General features: G+C 38.0%; 1 protein-coding gene across 5 annotated transcripts in view; it reads right to left on the reverse strand.

Moving 5' to 3' along the window:
- The window catches only part of LOC149564970 (putative E3 ubiquitin-protein ligase RING1b), a 103,442-nt gene that overhangs the window by 60,796 nt on the left and 18,512 nt on the right, over positions 1-24,134 (reverse strand). The gene's annotated exons all lie outside the window — the stretch shown is intronic.

The raw sequence follows: 24,134 nt of genomic DNA on the forward strand, positions 1-24,134 counted from the left end.
GTATGCTGACTGTCAAGCCACTGATATTTGTATGAAACGGGGATATGGTGACTGCTATTGTGCCAAATGAAGATGGCACTAATAGAAATAGCTGAAATCACCTTCATTGTTTTGGAGAGGATGAGACCTCATTGATTTATGCATGTACAGAGGATTATGAAAACTGTCATTATGAGCAAATGTGGAAACTATGTTATATGCAACTGATGCAGGCTATTTGCTGCTGTAGGAAAACTAAACTGATGAATACAGAAATCTCGAGTATCAGACAATCATGGTATCAGAGCAGGTTCTTTACCAGGCCTGTGAGTGTTTTAAAATATTTCATGAGCATAAAAAGAGATAGAAATTGATTTGAAATAAAATCAACATATAGAATATTGTCAGTAGAAATACTTCCATATGTATATTCTGGTGTTATACCACCAGATGTGATTTCTTGCAAAAGTCAGGATAGATTCGAACGAAGGATAAAAGACATGGAAAAACTTGATAGAATTGTGAGCCACAAATCAGAGATGAGATAACTAATACGAATAGTCAGAATGCCTCAAAAATATCGTGTCCACGTGGTGGGCACTCAAGGAATACAAGTTCTCCCAAATAACGATAATGCCATGCTATGCACGTAAGTGGGAAAGCCCAAGAAAATTTGTGCTGACTCAGCAAGTGGATAAGCTTGAAATAGGTTTTGGAATTTTCAAGCTTGTTTTTTTGACTAGAGATTTGATTTCGTATTGTGTTGCTTGTTTCACACAGTATTATCATGGCAATCCAGTTTACTTGAACAGCCTGGTATCTCACCACAGTTAGAGAACAAAATAGAGAGAAATTCATTTAATCAAATCATCGATCCATATCCTCACAATCAGATAATCAGGAATTCATGGACCTCTATAAAGGCGTGCAAAGTTTATACTGTGTTTGTTAAATCACGCAACAAACGATATAATGGTCAATGTTAACGACCAAATTCCAGTCAACATTTTATTACTATAAACTCAACCTTTCTATTAAATTGGCCTGGCCATCATTACTTCTACCATGCCGTGAATATATCCATGAGGTATTAGAGATCAATATTATCAGCTATTATCATGAATACCGTATTGATATGTTTGATATCAATTTGGAAAAAGAAAGTGATGCCAAAGACAATCAATGTTGAAAAGATACGAGTCCCGGCCTCTATTCCTATTTCTCACTTGAAGTTGAAGATGACCCAGAAGTTACTGGCAACACCGATTGATTACTATCAAGTTAAGACAGTGAATTATGTATTGCTAAGATATAGCAATTTGAAGTGATATTAAATGATAGATATTAATTCTGAAAGTTGGAGAATGAAAACCAATACAATTACATAGAAGCCAGACAAGTATGATTGTTCCAGTGAGCCAATTACTTATAAACTGCTCAAGCAATGGTGGGTTTCAGACCATTCCTTACATAGTTGAGAAGGTACATGAGAGAACCCAAACTGATTTCAAATGACACAACTCAAGGGACTATTGTTGTCAGTAATCAGGTTGCACTTACATCAGGGAGATCTTCACAAAACCGTACAGATGTTGCAAAAGCTATGAATACTCCCATCTTCCATGTGAATGGTGATGATGTGGAAACTATGGTGCATATATGTGAATTCACTGCAGAATGGCATCAAACATTTCAGTCTGATGTTGTGGTGGATATTGTTCTTTATTGCAGGTTTGGACATAATAAGATTGATGAACAATCCCTCAGACAACCTAAAATGTATGAGGTAATTAGTGAATGATATGAACCAACATTTCAGCAATGTGAAGAGGTGATAGCATCAGTGAGTAATAAGGAAGATAATAAGGCTTAGGAATTTGTCAGAGAACTTGAAGAGTCTCAGACCAGCGTACATAGTGATTCGCTCTTATTTGGGTCTGTGCACTCACCATCAGCAGCCCATGTTCATGCAAATGTTGGATAACTTGGGTCAACTTCATACCTGATATCCTTGTTGGAAAAGTCTGTTCATTAGTGATAGCTTATACAATGCATTTAAATGGATATGATGGCATAAGTCTGCAGCCCATGTATTTTGACTAGATCTCCTTATTTTGGCTGAAGACTTATTTGATTGATCTTGATCAGAGTCATTGACTGATTGCAATTTACATAACTGTATTTGTGTGGGAATGAACATGCCTACAACTGATTTATTAAAATGCCCTCCACAACGCTATTGCACATCACCAAGTGGTGTGTGCAATGAGAATTAGAAAAGACTATACAGTAAAGGGATTGTGAACAGAAGTGTAGTGACAATAATGAAAATGTATCATCATTGGATAGAGGGATGCTCAATAAGTAGCAATAAGAAAGTATGGCTGTCGCTGACTTTAATGATGCCACAAGGTGTGAATACCTTTAATCACCAACAATGAGGAGTTGAATATGCTAGATCCTTCTAACCTAGTCTACATGTGTCAATCATGTAAATCACCATTTTTTCTGCCCCTGATATGATTGTAAATGGATGTCACTCTTAGCAATATTGGAACTGCAGCATGCATCTAATGGTGATTTCCAAGTAGTAAAGGCATTAAATTATGCTGAGATTTGATAGCTATGTATGTTCTTGAAATGGTGTGGCACTGCTATGAGTATTGCTCTGAATGTGACTACTTTGAAATTGATATGTGGAACCTGTATTGGAATCAAATGAATGCTCAGGCAAACTATGGGTCGCCGATAATACAAAGATGTTGATCTGTGATTGTCAGCATGCCATGATCTCAAAAGATATCTACTTGATATGATATATGATCATATTGTGATAATTTCAGCACCTTATTATACCGTTGTACAAGAACATAGCGATCTTCCTAAGGGCCTTAATAATTGGGGATATTGACGGGATGATTAGAAAGGGGCTTGTCCCTGTTGTTCTTAAGGACTGAGTTGAGACATCTCTCCAAGGAAAAGAGTCTATACAAATTGTGATCATTTTTTTCCGATGTCATGAAATTAACATTTCAAGGGAGTTTAAAAGATCTGTTCAAATAATATTAAAGTAGGAATTTTACATTGTGAGGGAGAATAATAACGAAATGATTCATTCCCACTTGAACCATCTTTAGAGGGAGATGATTCAAAAGAGGAAGTGTCTCTCAAACAATCTAAGAAGGAATTTTCTAATACACAGATAAGTATTCATTATCTTTCACATTTATATACTCATTATAGTCTCTCTTATGTGTATTTTTATTTGTACTATAAGAGCTATTGGCCTTGATCTTGGTTGTATCAATTCAGAGGGAGCAAATCATGTCGAGATGGATTCTCCAATAATCAGAAACTATAGCAGTTAAAGAACTATAATTCATGGGATAAAGTTTCATGTATGTAGGCTAGAAGGCCTTATGCTATCAGGATGCCTATTGAACTAGGGAAGCATTGGCATAACTTGCTGCCAGGACGATAGAAGGATGATAATAGATTCAAAGGGAGTCTAACACTTCATCGAAGAGATCCTTGTACTAAACAGTTAGAAAAGTTGATATCAGACTCAAAGGGAGTTTTGACACTTTAATAGTAACCTTGACGAGGAGGTCAAAAGGTTAGTATTTCTGCGTGAAGAAGAATTTCCAAGTGCAATCCCTTGTAATACATTCTTGTCTATGAGAGATAAGTTTGAGTATCTATGGTGACTTCATGTGAACTTTTGATGTCTTGTGAGTATGGACCTGCCCCCTATGTACATCATGAGGAAGTGATGGCTTCCAAATGATTACCACTTGTATTTGCAGAAGTTATTGGAAGGTGACGACCTTACAATAACTTAAATCATGATATACATTTTATGTAAAAGTTGAAATAGATCATGAAAGGCTTTATCTTGTAAATCAACAACTAAGTGTTAAATGCCATTAAATTGATTGTCTATAAGTTGTTTGTATAGATACATGTTAGGTATCTGGTGAATATCTTGCCTTGATATTCTGATAGGCCATTACTGCATTAAGTACTTGGTGAACATCATTAGTCAATGTTCTGATAGGCCATTACTCTGAGTACTTGGTGAATATCATTTGATTGATCTTCTGATAGGCCAATACTTATGTTACCTAATATGATATCAAAAGAGTATTTGGTGAATATCATGTGTTGATATTCTGTTAGGCCAATGCCAATATGATATCATATAATGGAAGTCTTCTGATCAAAGATTTCCTTGATGTGATTTCTAAATATTACCAATGGTGTAATATTTTACCTATATGTTTATCCTCCCTAACTAAGAGGGAGTGTTGATGTTAGTGTAGTTTCAGTCGAATAATATTGCACTGAAGATATTTGTATATATATAAATACTGTGTACATATATGAGATATATACTTAATTATTTAATATATAAATATATTAGATATTTTATATATATATATATATATATATATATATATATATATATATATATATATATATATATATATATATATATACAGTTATTATCTTACTCTTAATCTTGACAATATGCAAAATGTTATTGATAACTAATGAGAGTTAAAGAGACATGCCTCTTAAAATCATATACATATGTTTTGAGAAGGTAATTTGAAACACACATAAAAATCTATAAGTGTTATTACAAATTATAGAAAAGATAAAACGAATCTATTTTGATCCTATTTTATCAGACATTAACCCAATCGGGTCTTGTGTTTACGAATGTGTCAGCCACACAAAATGCTTGTTAGCATTGTCAGTTTCATTTGTCGAACACAATTAGTTCTATAAGTTTCCTACTCTGTGTGTTTCTGTCACCAAAAGGCTTCAGCTCTGTCCAGGCGCACTTTACTCATTTATTTACCACTTCTACACCCCTTAACAAAGACTTCGCATAGCTTCCATATCTGTTGGCCATGTTTGTGATGAATGCAGAACTTTATGGTGGCCTGACCAAATGGACATGCACTCAAGACTCAATAACCAGCTTGTTTGACACCTAGGCAGGCAAATATTCACTTGCTACCACTTTTCCACTTTTGAGATCATGGCAAACTCTATGCTAGCGTGTATTGCTCTGCCTTTGCCACTTTATTCAATGCAGAATTTTTAATTATTTAAACAGCTTAAACAAAAGAAAAAATGGTGCCCTTTCAGAACATTAGGCGGAGAAGTCAGTAATGTTCCCATTTTCACCACCCCAAGTAGACAAGTTTGGTAGTTCTGCCACCATAAAGTTTTACCACTATCACTCAATGTCAACTTCTAAGTCTTTGGTAGAAATCCAAACTGGTCCAGCCATCATTGGCATGCACAATGTTCACTTATGCCCATTTTCTATAAGGCTCAACAGAAATCTATGACATTTTAAAACATGTTTTTTCGAGTTTGGTAAAGATTTTTAGTAGTTAAATGGTAAACCAATCTAGGTGGGTACAAGACTCATCTAAACCCTCTTTTAAGACGTCTATGGTTAGACCACCTATAAAGTGTGCCATCTTGTATAAATGCTGTTGGGTAGACCTCTTGGTTACTGCTGCAACTTCTTGTGGCCAAGAGGTGGAAGTTTCTCAAGCCTCGGCCAACCTTAAAGATCAAGCTGAAATCTGTTCAACTTAAGCTCAAAGAAGAATATTTAAGTGATTCTGCCAGTCCAAGCATGCCCCATGAAAGTTATTGTCTTCTATCCTTTGATCGCATGTTTCTGTTCCCTAAATGTTGCAATCTGCCTTCATTCCCCGACTCTCTTCTGCCTTCATCTTTGAATAGAAGAGTGCTGCAAACTGAATGAGAAAATAGAGAGTTTTAACCTTGGATATGTCATTTTTTGTACTCAAAATTGAAATCGGTTGGCCCAAATCAGCCTCCACAGTTCTAGGTCAGCACTCTTCAATCTTTTGGACATCTATCAATCTTGAGGCTGACCGATACTTAACCTCCCAACAGTTCCCTTTTTGTCTAACCTTAAACTTCTGTGCATAGCCTCATCAGCAGACAAAAGAAATTTTGAAGGAGGGCAATCTTTAGACCAGGACAAACCTTAAAGATGAATCATGAAAACTAGCTTCAATCTACAACAAATGCGATAAGCTACATGGAGTGACAAGAAAATGCCTTTCCAAAGATGATTTTTGTAGGGGTGCACACATGTCAAGTAATGATGTGCCTATCACTGTATATGGATCTAATATCAACTCATTGGCCATGAACAATTACTTTACTGGCAGATTATTCTGTATGATGAGACATTTAATCCCACTCCAGAAATTTTTTCTTTCTCTCTACTGTATGCAGCTATTTCTTTTTTTAAGGAAAGTTTATCTTAAATGCCAGCTATGAAGTGCTCTCTTAATCAAATGATGATAATCTGACATTTTTCTAGTGCCTGCCCTATCTGCCCTGTACAAACAGTTAAGGATAATCCTCACAGAAGTGGTAGTACCACTCGTACACTACTAGTTTGGAGATTGGAAACTTGCTAATAAAACGGATACCTTCTGTAAGGAATAGGATGCACTGTAATCTGCTAGATTATAAATTCTGGCAATGATCCAAAGTTAACTTCCCATGTCAATTGCTTGATTACATGGACCTAAGATTACTTTCTTCTATTCCCTTGTCCACAATTTTTCTCTAATGTATACATACATGTTTTAGTTATTACATTAAAGACCTTGCTTAACTTACAGTTCATTTAGTTGGAAAGTTTTTTCTAGAATGAGGAAAAACTATGAACAAGCATGGAATCATTAGATGGAACACTACTGTCTTGTCCCAACTCAAAGCTCTTTTTTTTGTAACAAGTTGTAAAGATAATTCACACTCATACATAAATCTGTATCCATTTTAATAATAAATTTTTCAGTTAAAGCTTTTTGCAGTGACCTGAAACAGATCTCGCTGCCATGTTCTTTTCTATTGCATCAATATTTACCATACACAAATCTTTGGTTACTTTCCTATTTATTATCTTCTTTCTGTCAGATGCACCCCTTTATATTGACATTAGACATCCCCCAGACAAAAAGAAACACATAAAATATGACTAATTAAAATGAGAGGTTTTTTAAATGACAAATGATTTGGCTTTTGAAAGAATACATGGAAAACAGGAATTGGTGTTGTTTGACAATTCTAATGGGAATGAGGTGCATATAGCATAGAAAAGTCCTTCAAGCATGTGAATGCAAAACATTCAGATGCAGAAAATGCTACAAGGCACAAGGTAAATGCATTGAGGCTTTCTACATGGCCAAGAGTGCAAGAAAGCACCAGAATCTCGAATGTCTGAATCAAAAATCTCAAGCAAGAAGATTCCAGGCACTAGGTTTGCATTAGAATAGAACCATGGCAAGCCCTAGCAGAGAAATAAAAAGTTGCCCAAATTTACAGGAAATGGATCAGAGGATCTTGTTAGGCACTATAAGACTTGTGAAACAATCTGGACAGCAAATGAGCAAGATGATAAAACAATTTGGCCACAATCTTTTCCAAACCTCTAGCAAGGTGTACTGCTTGATTGGTATACAGATATTCACCAAGCCTCCATTAATATGAAAGATTAAAGAATGCCTTTGAAGAAGAGTTAACATTGCTTTGTGATAATAACAAAATAGTAGCAAAAAATACAAAACAAGGTAAGCATGAAAAGGAAAAAGCTTATAATCAGAGAATAGACACAAAGAATTGCATGTAAAATAAGAAATAGAACCGATAGACAGCCTAAAAAAGCAGTGGTTATCAATGGTTTACTTTTGTAAATAATGAAAAAAATGAAGGCAGTACAACCCTCATCCTACTGAAACCTAAAATTGGGTGATGGACATAGAAAATGAATATATAATGTCCTCGCATAATAAAAGAAAAAATTGGGAAGATGGAAGTTCAGATGACATCAGTAGCGATGAATTTGGAATGGTAAAAGTACTTTAAACGGATATGCTCCAAATGATGAAAGAATTGAAGGCAAAGAAATGAGAAAACAAAAAACTAATGAACTTTAGTGTACTAAGCGCAACATTATGGAGCAAACAAAAGGCAACTGTCCTAGACAGATGTTTTGTGAAATTTACCAAGTTATGGGTCATTCAATTAGGGAATTCCCATGCAATTTGAAGAGAAGTAAACAAGTACTCTTCGACAAAAAGTGTCCACTCCATTGAAGCCACAGAAATGCAAATGTAGCCTGCTACTGAACCCGATGAGAGCCGAATCAAATACAATACGACTTCAAAAGATTTCTGGTCATACAATGTCAACAATGTAGCAAATGGGCACATTGCATTAGAGATTGCTAAAACAAGAAGGAAATATTTATATTATTGTGCAAATGAAGTGGACCTAGAGGCCACAAAGACGTTGAACGTTTAAAGCAAAAGGTTAGCATCAACCTAAGTGGTGTTGACACAAAAAAATTAAGTACTTGCCATTACTCTATTAGGAAGTAAAGTCCACCAAGATAACGGGGGGAAATAAATTATGTTCTTAAAACAACTCTCACTATCTTTATTAATTCTAGAACATGTAAACTGTAGATGCAACGATCATAGAAAGATAATCATGCACAATAACACCACATATGTTAACTAGAGAAACCCTTAACCAGAAGGAGAACCCCGGTGGGAATGATTCCCACAAGATGATGTACTAATATAAAAATTCCTTGTGAAATGATAGACCCTGCTAGGAGTCAATGAAATACAATCAGTACATGAGAGTCCATGTTACAAGACTTTGAATCCCTATTAGAAGATTCCAACCCTATTAGGAGTTGTGCCAACCCTGTTTGGAGTTGAAAGGAGGACAACTTAACATACTGTCCACATAGCCTCAGAAACAGTCTTCACTAGACAATTTTCCGAATAAGCATATCCAAGATCTCTAAATTGACTAAACAACAACTCCTTTCCCAATACAATTCTTTTGAAGCTCACAACACATCCAAAACATAAATCTTTGCTCTGATTAAATAGATATTTGCGTTCTAGTTCACATTCACAATAACTATCTATACTGGATCTCACTTTCAAGCTCGCATAACAAAAAAAGGATCTCACTAATGATTACAACCAAGGAAATAACCTTTCATTTATACCGACTCCTAAAGCAAGTATTGAGTCAGCCTTGAGGCTTTCCCAATTTACAATAATAATATAAGACATCTTTTGAGTTATTACATTACAATTATACTCTTTTCACAATGATTTTTACAATAGTCGGCTCACATGAAATAGTACTTTGAAGTTTTGAGTAGACTTCAATATGTCGGCTCAAACTTCATATCTAATTTTGCCTTCTGGAACATAGCATATTTAGTATGTCTCTAACCATCCTTCCAACGCGCTTAACCAGATTCCATCTCTATCAAAAATATAGTCATTTTACCAGTATCCACTTTCCAGATACTCTCTTTGAAAGCAACCTCTAGAAAACTTCACATAACTCTACCAAAACTAAAAATCTCTTTTTCGCGAACATAGACATAGCATCAAGACAATCTCCTAAAGCTACCTTCAAGTGCACATAACATAAGTTGTTGATTGTTGACTGCACCAAACAATTCTTCCTCTATAACTCTGAAACTCTTCATAGAATAAAGTGTATGTTGACATCAATGACAAACCCTATCATGAATGCAACACATAGCTTTGAATTATGTCTCTAGCATTGCTAACATACTCCCTCATAGGAATACCATCAGCATTCATGCTAACAATCTCCCCCTTTGGCATTGATAGCAACATAGAGGAAAAACATCTAAGTTCTATGAATACCAAATATATCTCTTCCTCGTCTTAATCCCCCATTCATGTTGCCCATGAATGTAAACATCTCAAGCTCAGACTCAAACAAGTTGTAAAGAGTTTTTCATGTTCAAATCACAGGCATACGTAACCAGTATGCATAAGTAAGGTGTTAATCTCCCCCATACATCAATGCACTACAGTCTCCCATAAGAAAAAAATAATTCATGTACTCATCTCTCCCCCAAAGGATGTTTTTCAAGTGTTACTCTCTCCCCCATTAACATCAATGACAAAGGTATCAATATGTCAATTCTCTAAGTTCAATCATTTCCAAAACAATCAGTTAGAGCTCAAGTGTCCAAAGACACTATTAAAAACAAATACCAAGAGTCTTCAATGATACATCTCGAACACAGATACTCCCCCATAGGAGAAGCATCAAGCTACCAATCCAAATAAAGAAATAGTGCTCTGCTACCAACTAGATTGATGCAACCTCTGCATTAACTACTTTGTAGTAGGTTGAGGCATAACCCCAAGCATACCTCTCAAGTATTCAAACGAGTCCTTAGCCAAAGGTTTTGTAAATATGTATGCTATCTGCTCCTTTGTGCTAACATATTCCAATCTGATTTCTTTCTCTACAACTTTCTCTCTCAAAAAGTGATACTTAATAGATATATGCTTTGTCTTTGAATGTAAAACTCGATCCTTTGACATACTGTACTTGTGTTATCACAATGTATAATAATCGTTTCAATAAACTCTAATCCAATGTCTTTCAGCATTTGCTTCATCCAAATAATCTGATTACAATTATTTGTTGTTGTTACATACTCTGCTTCTGTTGTACTCTGTGAAATGCAATCATGTTTCTTTCTTAACCAAGAAACTAATCTTCCTCCCAAGAAGAATGCTCCATCACTGGTGCTCTTTCTGTCATCTACACTTCTTGCCCAATTAGCATTTATGTATGCACATAATGTAAAATCTTGTGATCTATCATACCATAAACCATAATCGAGCGTGCCTTTCAAATATCTGAAAATTAGTTTTACTACTGCAAGGTGTGTCTCTTAGGATCTGCCTGAAATCTTGCCTCAATTCCATCTACATTAGCTATATCAGGTCTAGTATGTGTCCAATACTACAATCCACCAATCATATATCTGTACTTTGTTTGCTCTATACTAGGGGATTCATCTTTGCTAGATAATTTACAACCAATTACCATAGGTGTTCCAATAGGTTTATGGTTTTCCAGACCAAATTTCTTCAACAAATCTGTAAAATACTTAGCTTGTGATATGAAGATTCCACTTTTGCTCTATACAATCTGCAATCCCAAGAAGTATTTCATCTCTCCAATCATACTCATCTCAAATTTCTTCTTCATTTCTTCTAAAAATATCTTACTAGCTTCATCATTACCTTCAAAAATAATGTCATCCACAAATACTACAACAATCAGCAAACCATCATCATTCTTTTTCAGATACAAGTTACTATCAGCATTACCTTTCACAAATCCCAAACCTGTCAAATGTTTATCCTATCTTGCATATCAAGCTCTAGGTGCTTGTTTTAGTCCATATAATGCCTTCTTCAAACTGCAAACCATATCCTTCTCATATGTCAAAATGAAGCCATCAAGTTGTTCAATGTACACCTCTTCTTCAAGTTCTCCATTCAGAAAAGCTGACTTGACATCCATTTGATAAACTTTAAAGTTTTTGTTAGTTGCATATGCCAAAAACATTCTCACAGCTTCTAATCTAGAAACAGGTGCAAATGTTTCTTCAAAATCAATTCCTTCTTGCTGTGAATAAGCTTTACAAATTAGTCTTTATTTGTTTCTCACAATTTCACCTTGTTCAATCATCTTGTTTCTAAATACCCATTCAATTCCAATAATATTCTTATCTTTAGGTCTAGTAACCAATTCCCAAGTCTTGTTCTTTTCAATTTGTTCTAATTCTTCTTTCATAACTTTAATCCAACAATCATCTTTACAAGCTTCATCAGCATTCTTAGGCTCAATTTGAGGAATCAAACACAATTCTTCACTTACCTTGTTTCTTGTCATAACTCATTTGTTCACACTTCCAATGATTTGTTCAGCATGGTGATTCTTTGCCACATTTCTGTTAGTTTTGTCACTTGTTCGACTCTGATTTCTACTCTAGGTTCTTCTCTCTATATTTCTCCTTATAATTCAATCTACAAATCAATGTCAATTTCATAAAATAATTCTTTCTCAACATTCTTATTGTTAGTCCTTTGATTATTCTCTCCATCATTATCGTAGTTAAGGATTCTTTCTTGTATTCTGAACTTTACATCAACCTTCACATTTGCACTTTCAAAAAGAGTCTTCAATCTTTGATTAAAGCATTTGTATGCTCTACTTTTCAACGAATATCCAAGAAACATTCCCTCATCGCTTCTAGAATCAAACATTCCAATATCGTCATCTCTTTTGATGTGGCATTTACTTCCAAAGATTCTAAAATATTTCACAGTAGGTGCATGTCCAAACCAAAGTTCACAAGGTGCCTTACCAATGCCTTGTCTAATTTGTACTCTGTTCATTGTGTATATTGTTGTGTTCATTGCTTCACTCCAAATATATGTAATATATTATTCTCAAACATCATTGCTCTAACTGCTTCTGTCACTGACCTGTTCTTTCTGCTACGGAGTTTTAGGGGCTGAAAGTTGTCTCTTTATACCTTTATCCTCACAAAAATTGTTACTCATTTGAAATAAATTATTTTCCTCTATCAAATCTCAAGCATTTAATTTTCAAACCAAATTCATTCTCAACTTTATTCTTAAATATGTTGAATTTCTCAAGAGCTTCAAATTTATCTCCTAGAAATGGAACCGACATCATTCTTGTGAAATCATCAATAAGAAGCATGAAATACCATTCACCATAAAATGCTCTTGTTGTTGTAGGACCACTCAGATCTATCTATACAATCTCCAAATTTGCTTAAGCAGTAAACGTCTTCCTTGGAAATGAACTTTTCTTCTACTTTGCCATTATACATTCTTTGCGCATCATGTTAGTAGGTTTCACAATCTTAGGCAAATTTCTAATTGCAAATGTACTATTGATTTTCACAATGTTATCAAAGTTGATATGGAAAAATCTCTTATGCCATAGCCAACAGTCATCCACTTTAGCAAGTAAACATGTAATTTCAGTAGGATTCAATTGAGATACATTACCTCTTGTCCTTGTACTAGTTCCAATCAATTTACCATCTTTATCCTTGATAAATCAAGTCTTCTCTGTAAACTACAACTAATATCCCTTGTCAACAAGCTATCCAACTCAAAAGATTATGTTTCAAACCATCCACAAAATAGACATCCTCAGTGTTAATCTTTCCATCAAATGTAATCAGGGCAAGTCCTTTAATCTTCTTGTCTTCAACCTCCTTTGCTCGACTACTACTAGCATAATCTCCACTTGCACTCGCTCTCTTTCTGAATATAGGTTTATCCTTTTGTACGCTAAAAGCTGTCTCCACTATAGGCAGTTCTTCATTTTGTTTTATCCCTAATTCATATGATTGTAATCTTGCAAGAAGAGTCTCCTCTGTAAGTTAGGTGTCTAGGGAATAACTTGTTTGATCATTTGTGCTCTCTAATGATAAGCATGTGTCAAGGTCTTAAGAAATTTCCACACAATCTCATATGTTTTAGATCCACCACAACTTCTAATTCCAACAACAATCTCTAATATTATAGAAAAATAGCCTCTTATAGTTTCATCTTCATGCATCTTTGCATCTTGAAACATACATATCTAACTTTCTATCTAGCCTTCTTAGCATGTTCATCACCTTCAAATATTTTCTGTAAAGCATTCCAAATCTCATTTGCAAGTCTTAAAGATTTTACTTCTCCATATATTGTTTTAGGAAGAATTGATAATAGTGCTTCTTTAGCAAGCATATTTTGCATGAATAGGTCTTTTTCATGTTCTTCGTCATTAGTAGGCTTCTCTTCTTTTATCACCTCTTTTGCATTTCATGTAACTAGCCAATATTCCAAACCCATGCACAAGAAGTGAGTCTTCATCTTTTCTTTCCAACTGTCACAATTGATTTCATCAAACTTCGGACTTTCTTTTCTGAAATAAAAAGCAATAGATCTCCCCAAGCTGTTAAACTTCTCTTTCAAGGACCTGATGCTCTGATACCAATTGTTCAAAAGCAAAGTCCATTAAGATAACTGGGAGGGTGAATCCATTAACTGCTTAAAACAACTCTCACTATCTTTATTAATATTGAAAACATGTAAACAATAGATGCAACAACCATGGAAAGATAATCATACACAATAACACCATATATGTTAACTAGGGAACCCTTGATCAGAGGGAAAACCCTAGTGGGAAGCATGCCCACAAGATGGTGTACTAATATAAAAGTTCTTTGTGAAAGGATAGACCCTGTTAGAAGTCTATGAAATACAGTCAGTACATGAGTCCTTATTAGAAGACTTTGAATCCCTGTTCGGAGATTCCAACCTTGTTAGGAGTTGTGCCAACCCTATTAGGAGTTGAAAGGAGGACAACTGAACTTGCTGTCCAAAAAGCCTCAGAAATAGTCTTCACTAGACAATCTGCCAAATAAGCACATCCAAGATCTCTGAACTAACTAAACAACAACTCCTTTGCCAATACAGTTCCTTTGAAACTCATAGTACATCCACAACATAAATCTCTGCTCTGATCAAATTGATATTTGCATTCAGGCTTGCATACACAATAACTATCCTCATTGCAGCTCACTTTCAAGTTTGTATAACAAAAAAATGATCTCACTGATGATTACAACCAAGGAAACAACCTTTCCTTTATACCAAGTCCTAAAGCAAGTATTGAGTCGGCCTTGAGGCTTGCCCAATTTACAATAATAATATAAGATATCTTTAAGATATTGCATTACACATTATATTACAATTATACTCTTTTCACAACGATTTTTCCAACAGTCATTTCATAGGAAAAAGTACTCTGAATAGTCTTTAACAGGTCGATTCAAACTTCATATTTGATTTCGCCTTTTGGAACATAGCATCTTCAGTATGTCTCTGACTATCCTTCAAACACGCTTAACCAGATTCCATCTTTGCCAAAAGAATAATCATTTTACCAGTACCTGCTTTCTAGAAACTCTCTGAAAGCAACCTCTAGAAAACTTCACATAACTATGGGAAAACTAAAAATCCCTTTTTGCGAACATAGACATAGCATCAGGACAGTTTCCTAAATCTACCTTCAAGTGCGCATAGTATAAGTCATTGATCGTTGACCACACCAAACAATTCTTCCTCTGTAACTCTGGAACTCTTCAAAAAATAAAGTATATGTTGACATCAATGCCAAACTCTATCATGAATGCAATACATAAGTTCGGAACTATGACTACATCATTGTTGACATACTCCCCCATAGGAATACCATTAACATTCATGCTAACATACTCATGCCCATGCAAAGAAGGCTACGTACCTAAACCCGTGTACGTAAAAGAAAGGTTTTGTGAAGCAAGGAGGTTTAAGTGGAGAATGCTATGGATGTAATATTCCCATTATAAAATAAATCATTAATCAAACTATTGTTAATGGGCCGATTGATTTAATATATCTCGGACCCATTTTTATTTTGTTTCCTTAGTTCATGTCGCCGTTGGCTATCTTTGTACACCCTTGGAAAGTTTTTCCCGAAGGGTATTTAAGCACGGCTTGTAGGTAGTCTTTAGGCATGCTTTTGGATTTTTCTATGCACTGAAAATTCCTATTGGAGTTCTGGATTGTCATCATTTTGGAAGTGAAAAATCTCCCCTATTTGGCTCGTGCGGTTTCGGTGGGATTCAACCCTCACCCTATTCCATTGTTGCATGTAATACTTCGCTCGGATTTGGCAAATTGGAGCACCATCCTTTGGCAAATACTATTTGAAGGTTATTTGTGTTCTAAACTCCATTGTTGTCTGATTCAATCTGAGGAATTGTGATTTTTAAGTTTACAGTAACATCATTGGACTTTCCCCTCCATCCATACACTTCTTGCTACTCACTTGGTCTACATTCCACATGACATTGTCTCCCTCTGATACCGTACGGCTAGTATTAGGTACGGCCATCAAATATTCATCACCATACTGCACTTCCTTGTGTTGTACGGCCTGCTGCCTCCCCTGTACAGCCACAAAACTCAATCAAATTGCCCTCCATCCAATTGTACAGCATTCATTTACTGACTATACAGCCTCCCATACATCTGTCGTACGGCCTCCAACTTCAGATCGAACGGCTCTCCATATACCATACGGCCTCTTCCATTCCTCCTACCGTATGACTGTTGAGCATACTATACGGCTTGGGTCACCGTACAGTGCCAGTTTCACTCTTCTGCCCTACATCCATTGTCGTGTACATATTGCATACTGCACATAATTGTTTGGATTGCATCCAACTAGCATCCGAAGGTCAAGAACATTACAATGGATGATGAATGCCATCACTCAAATGTAAATGCAAATACAATAAAGAGTCCATTACAATACAAGAAAAAAATTACAAGGCAAGTACTTCAAACAACCATGCTAATTAGAGTAGTAACTTAATTACAAAGTGTTCCTAAATTTTAAAAAGTGATTGATGGTCCATGTAATGGGTCTCTTGAAATCTGGTAATAGTGAAGATCCACTAACCAAACCTCTATTGTTAGGCAAACAAGTGACTAATTTGGTGTTGTTGTCGGGTTATTGGGTAGTTAGATGGTTGGCACATCCGAGCGAGTTACACGGTCATGACGGTTCGCCTCACAACCCCTCAAATACTACATCTATGCACCATTTCCTTTAATTAAGACATGTTGGTAGGAGGTACACTTGTATACGATGATCAATGAATGAATATAATTACTATCTCTCTTTCTATTCTGTGTTGAGTACATTATGTATGCAATTAGTCTTTGTTACCCCATGAGGGTAAACATTTGGCGACATTGTCGATTTGAATATGGGGAAAGCGATGAGACCAATGGCATACCAAAATAGAGTATATGGGAATAACTTTGAAGGAGAACGTGAGGGTTAACAAAAACGAAATACCTGAGTTGTTCGAAGGGGAGCACGAACTAACGGAGAACTTCCATCTTGTTCTACTTGAGTATTGAAACCTTCGTACAAAAAGAAGTCATATGGGAAGAAGTTCTGGAGGACACTATCTGGGACTCACTGAACATGCGCCCCACCACCAACCGACTGTTGCATCAGTTTCCCAAACTATTTGCACAAGCCTTTTTGGCACAAAAATGGCAACGCGAGGAGATCGAGCGAGAGCAGCGAAGGCAGCAGACCCTTCGAAACTTCCAGGAATGCAACCGTCAGGAAACAGAAAAGCGTGATGAAAACAGCCGAAGGTCCCACCCATGAGCCCTAGGCTACAGGAATGTGAGTAGAGCGTGAGTGAAAAAGAGCACTAACCTCTATAACGGTCATATAGACAACCATAATGATGTACAAAGACTTACATAAATAAAAGTGTTCTTGTTAAATATAATGTTTTTTGAGGATTAATACCAAATCAGTTGAACAAAAATAAAATATAGAAATGAACAAAATAATTATGATATTCACACTGCACAAAGAGCTTTGATCCTTGCACAACAAGTTGAGCGACAGCAAAGGCTCAGGCCACTCGCTAACGGGTACAACACTGGGGTAACGGAGGGTGACTTCTATGCTGCAGGAGGTGCACTAAATGGAGAACAGGGTTTTCCTAACCATCTTTGACTAAGAAGTACCAAGGACTTACTCAAAGAGATGTTGCAAAGGTTGAATTTGGTTGAGGAGACGAGGGAGGAATTTGTGAACTTACATATGCCACGAGTGGAGAACTCGAACAAGAGTAAAGAGGGAACCAGTATGGCTCAAGGTGTCGAAGAAGCATGAGCACACGGTGATTACTTTCTCTCGGATACACCGTTTGAGCAAGTATAGTCCTATAGTAGACCACACCTCTTCTCATAATTTATTACACTGCAGTGCACACAGGCACAAGTGTGCACACAACAATAGTCGTTACAAACACAGCGGCCACCTATAGCACCACAGCGGCCACTAGTTATGGCAGGGCCAAAACAAAAATTACCCCAAGTTTACGAGTGACAGGAAGGAAGATTTTGTGAGACATTGTCGTACGTGTGAAACTCTTTGGGCAGCAAATGGTGTTTCCGATAAAGATGAATGGGTTTAACAGTTTCTTGCAACCCTATGAGGTGTTGCTATCGACTAGTATTCGGACATGGACAAAATGAAAATAGGTTCGTGGGACAATCTCAAGAAAGAACTCCAAGCAGAATTTAAACTGCTTCGAGATGACAATGAGATCATCACAGAGATTTACAGTGCTAAGCAAGGAAAGAAGGAAACTGTCCAAGCATACAATAGAAGGTTGAAGGAATTGCTCTTGAAGATGGAAACCCAACCAGTAGATGAGCTAAAGAAGAGATGCTTTGTTGATGGATTAACACATCCCTCATCAGAAAAATGAGGATTGTACCGCCGACATCGTATAATGATGCATTCGACAGAGCGATGAATTTGGAAAGTAAAAGCAAAACTTGAATGAAAAAGAAAGAAAATCATCATACAAGAGCAACGAATCCTTAGACGAGGATAGTAGCAATAATGATGAATCTAATAAAAAGGTACAAGCACTACAAAAGGATATGGAATACATGATGCAGGAGTTTAAGACAATGAAAGAAGGCACAGGGCGGAATGATGAAGGAGAAATGTGGTGCACGGAGTGCAAAAGAAAGCAGACACACAAAAGGAGTGTGTCCTCAAAAGTCATTATGTGACATCTGCCAGGTGATGAGCCATTCTACCAAGGATTGCCTATATAAGTATAAAAAAAGAAGGTTGCAAGTGCTTTTCACTTAGGAACAACCATCTACTTCCGGGTCGGCCAACCATCAAACGAAAAATGCATCATTTGGCGGGTTCTGAAATAACCGCCAAGGAGGAAGAGGAAGCAATGAGAACAAAAGCCAAATACAATACGATTCGAAGGGCCAGCCGATGATTCAGTGTCAAGCGTGCATTTAGTGGGGCCACTTTGCCCGAGACTACAAAAAGAATGACACGTTCCAAAAATTGTGTCGATGGTGTGGTACCAGATATCACAAAGAAGCCAATTACCCAAAGCCTCAAGTGAACTTACTCAACATTGAAGAAGAAGTACTGGCAGTCACTCGTAATCAAGTGAAACAAGTTATGTACCCTGATCCCCGTACAGAGAAGTAGAGAGTACGGGAGGCAAAAGAGGAAATAGAGAAGGCAATGAAAGCGAAGGGGGATACAACTATGGCTACAAGTACCTCTGGACAAACAGAGGCTAAGAATAGCATAATAGGGCCAATATTGCAAATGGAGGTTCCAATTAAAGTACAAGACCTCCTCCACCCCTTACCCCAGTTGAAGACGACATTACTAAACACCTGCACCACACAACCAAGTGCCAGTACCATACAACAGGCAATCATTTCAGGAGGATCAGTGGTAGACCCTATGATACTCACATTGAATAGTGGACGGTACCCCGCGGTAGTGGAGATGGGCATCCTTGAGACAATCCTCACCGATACCATAGTTGATGGTGGGTCGGGGGCAAATGTTCTTCCAGAGGAGATATGGAAGAAACTTGGGAAACCTGCCCTGTGGCCCCCCACCTTCAAATTACTCGGTGCAAACCAGCATGGAATCAAACCTCTAGGAACATTGATGGCTTAGCCAGTCACCAATGGAACCCAACCATTCGTACTAGATTTCGCCGTGATCCCATTGAAGAAGAAGGGATATGATGCCATTCTCGGAAGGGGATGGCTAGTAATAACAAGGGCAAATCACAATTGGAAGAGAAATACAGTTTCATTGAAGAGCGGTGGAAGGAAGTTCGTTATCAACCTTCGGACACTAATGGTGAATAAGGAGATGGCATCAGAATCTAAATCTGATGAAAAGTCTAGGGGAAAGGACGAGGGAAGAGATCGAATGGAGCCTAATGATGAAGGCGTGCTAGAACTTGAAAGATGTTCAAATGATGACTTGGCTTCCTTGAACAAACTCTTCCATTAGCAAATGGAAGACTACAAGTTATTTCGGAATTGCAATATGATAGAAGTGAAAGGAACGGATGCAAAAGAGGAGGTTTTCCATCGGAGTTCAGGGAGTACAAAGAAGGAGAAGCCAAGGTGAATGAAAGTCCTTCACACAACTTTGACGCAAGGAAACCAATTAAGTACGAAGAACCACTCATACATGTCACAAATCTCAGGGATGAAGAGAGTCCACACAACATCCTAGTTGACGATGATTAGAACCCTGTGTTGAAGGTGGCAACATTCAAAATCTTTATGGAGTACAAAGGTGTGTTTGCTTGGAATTACAAGGACCTGAAGGGTGTACCACCAGAGTTGTGTGTGCATCGTAACCGAATACCCCTAGTGCCTGGCACGGTACCCGTGAAGAAGAGACTGTACAGAATGAACAAGAATTACGCAACTAGAGTTGATGAAGAGATCCAACCCATGTTGGAAGCAGGAATCATATTTCAAGTTGAAACAAGTGAATGGGTCTCGCCCATTCTGATATCATTCAAAAAGGAGGCAAACCAGATTAGGATCTGTGTTGATTTCTACTGCTTGAATGTTGTCACTATAAAAGACCCCTTCCCTATACATTCATGAATACAATACTTGAAGAAGTTGTTGGGCATAACACGTGCTCATTTATGGACAGATTCTCCAGTTATAACCAAATATTGATAGCGGATGACGATAAGTTGAAGACCACTTTCGTGGTCGAACTTGGCGTCTATCTATATAACCGGATGCTCTTCGTGTTGTGCAATGCACCAACAACCTTCCAGAGAATAATCCTCAATATCTTTGATAAAATGTCCGTAGGGAACTTTTGTGCATTCTTGGATGATGGGTCTATCTTCAGTGGACAAGACACGCATTTGACAGCACTCGAGAAAAGCATGGAAAGGTGTCATCGAGTCAGGCTGGCGCTAAGCCCAAAGAAATGCAAATTCATGGTACCCCGGGGTAAGCTAGTGGGGCACATTGTATGTAAGATGGAACTCAAAACTGATCTCAACAAGATACGTGTGATTGTGGAGATGGAAGCGTCGACTGATGTCAGTGGAGTCAAATCATTATTAGGGCATACTAGATATTACAGCAGGTTCATGAAGAACTTTGCTCAAGTTTCATGCCCCCTTGATAGGCTGACAAGAAAAGGGGAACCCTATGTTTGGAGTATGGAGCAAGAAACCTCCTATAAGGAATTTAAGAGGAGATTTCTAGGGGCAGCAATTCTAGCATACCTGAATTAGGATAAAGAGTTTCACGTGCATGTGGACACGTCTATTTTTGCAATTGGTGCAATACTTGCACAAATGGGTGATTATGGCCTAGATCATCCTATCTAGTTTGCTAGCAGATTGTTGTCAAAGGCGGAGAAGAACTACAACACGACAGCGTGGGAGGCTCTAGGAGTGGTGTATGTTGTACAAAAGTTCAAATACTATCTGTTGACAATGCCCTTCACACTCTACGTAGACCACCAAGTGTTAATGTACTTGGTAAACAAACTCATCATTTAGGGGAAGGTGAACAAATGGTGGTTGTTTCTCCAAGAGTTTACATTCACCATTGTGGTGCAACTGGGGAAGAGGCACGTTATAGCCGATCAACTATCTCTGATCAGGTCGGGGGAGCCGCCAGAAAGAGTTAATGATGGCTTCCCAAATGCGCATTTATTTTGCATAGCTATCCTTCCGAATTGGTACAAAAGCATTGGCAAATATCTAACCACTTCACAATTCCAAAGGGAGATGCCACAGGCAAACGACAGAAGTTGGCATTAAGGAGCAAGACCTTTTCCCTAATCAATGGTTTGTTGTATAAAACAGGGCAAGAACAAGTATTGAGAAGATGCATCATGGAGGAGGAAGTACAAAGCATCCTTCGCAAAGCCCACGAAGGCCTGACAGGAAGGGCATATGGGACTTGACATGATGGCAAGGAAAGTACTTTTGGTGAGGCTATGGGGGCCTACGCTATACAATGATGCTAGAGAGTGGGTGGTTAGCTACAACACTTGTCAGAGTGCGAGTAAACCTTGAATCAAGATTTCATGTCGCTCAATCTGTCACATGCCCAAGAGTTGTTCGAACGATAGGGTTTAGATTTCATGGGAACCCTAAAGCCAAGTCAAGCTTGTAGATGCCGCTACATCATGGTAGCAACAGAGTATCTCACAAAGTGGGTGGAGGCATGCTCGTTACCTGACAACTTGGCAATAAGTACAACGAAATTCATTTATGAGCAGATAATCATGCATTATGGCATCCATACCCAATTGACTAGCGACAGGGGAGATCACTTCGTCAATCATGTGATCCGACTACTCACAACCAAGTTCAAAACATTTCACTCCCTATCAAGCCTGTACTATCCAAGAGCCAACGACCAAGTAGAAGCGATGAACAAAATTCTAGTGTCGGTCATGTATAAGTTATGCAAGGTGGAGCAAACCGATTGAAAAGAGAAGCTACCATCAACACTTTGGGCGTACCGCACAACATACAAAGTCACAATAGGACAAACGTCATTCCAACTAACGTTCGGACAAGAAGCGGTTGTGCCGGCATAATTTATGGTCTCAAGCCTCTGAATAGCAATTGACAATAGACTCGGCGATATGGAAAGTCTTAGGGAGAGATTGTATAGGCTAAACAAGCTAGACGAACGACAGCTAATGGCGCAATGGGCAACTGAGGTAGCACAAACTACTCAAAAAGCGTGGCACGATAAGCATCCAAAGAGGACAAGGTTCCAACCTAGACAATTGGTGTTAAAGTACAATGGGTGTAACAAGATTAAGCCTAGAAACTTTAAGGTGAGATGGTTGGGACCCTACAGAATATGGGAAGTGGGGGACAACAGAGCCATTAAGTTATGGACTCTCGATGGATGGGAGATAGCAAACTCCGTGAATGGCTCAAAACTCAAAATTTATCACCAACGGTAGGAAGGACAAAGTGACACAAAGTAAATGAGCTAGGAGAAGATTTTTTAAGAAATCAAACTAGCCCCGCGGACATGGTATAGCAGACATGTCATGCCCCACAGGCCTGGTGCCGCAGAACTATAAGGCCACCCCCACGGAATACAACGCCACAGTCACATGACGGGTCATAGATGGAGAAAACACTATCGCAATTTGACCAAGAACAGGGTTTTGTTTTCGAATCTGCAAATACTTTTGGCAATTGTGATTGGGCTAAGGGATCCTGCGATGTAGGTTGACAACCAAATCTGAAGTTTCAAGTGTTGGAGGTGTTTATGGGTTCGAACCATGACCATCAAGATTTAGTGGTTTGTGACTGTGAGTGTGGTGAAAGCAATTCGTTCTTGACAGGTTCGCCGCGAAAAAACAAGATCTTGTGCGAAAACATTCAAGCAATGGTCGTGGTGACGAAGAGGAGGCTTAAGACAACACCACGGCCCCTAAGCGGTCAGCGAACAATATAATCCCGAGCACATACCCACCACTTCCAATCCTTCGATCCCACCATTTGTCCAAAGAAGACCACCTATTGTTATAACACCACCCCAGGTAATGATTGAGACCACAGCAGTGGTAAATAAGCATGTGACAGGGGAGAGGAAAGTAGTCTTTCTAGATATGACTGCTGAGAGTCAAATAGCTGAAGTTTCCCCAAATCAGACTAGTCCAAATGTCATGGTTGTAGTTCCAGCAGAAGGTGTGATGGAGATGCACCAAAAGACAAAGGCAGACAAGAGCAGAGCACCAGAGCCTCAAGTCGGATTAGAGGTAATTGGCATGGAGGTTGTCATCGCCATTGCTTCTAACTTGTTGGCTAAACCAATGAGCATGGTGCAGTCAGCACAACCAGAGGTTGAGGAGGTCCACATGATGGACAGGGCGAGTATGTTTGTACGACATTAGTTCTGACTCACTCCTGTAGACGTCAGTCCCTCCATTCAATCCCCAAGACGAGAGGAGGTTTTGGTTAGAGTACCAACAACACCACAGGAAATAGGGATTCCAATGTTCGAGGATGCGCTAGGAGATGAGAGGGCCGCACCGGAGGTGGAAGTAGCTGCCACAGGAGGAATGGAGATAGATATAGACCAGCAAGTTGAGCAGGAGGAAAAGGAGAGGTTCTCCCATAGGTCGGATGAAGAGAGATCCATGGCATACATTAGGACTCTGGAGGATGTGCTAGAAAGAGGTCAAGTACTTGGACATAATGCCTTGACCAGAACAAGGGAATT

The sequence above is a fragment of the Cupressus sempervirens genome, chromosome 3 (assembly GCF_028749045.1).
Source record: "Cupressus sempervirens isolate cs-2001-9-10 chromosome 3, ASM2874904v1, whole genome shotgun sequence".
Classification (NCBI taxonomy): Eukaryota; Viridiplantae; Streptophyta; class Pinopsida; order Cupressales; family Cupressaceae; genus Cupressus; species Cupressus sempervirens.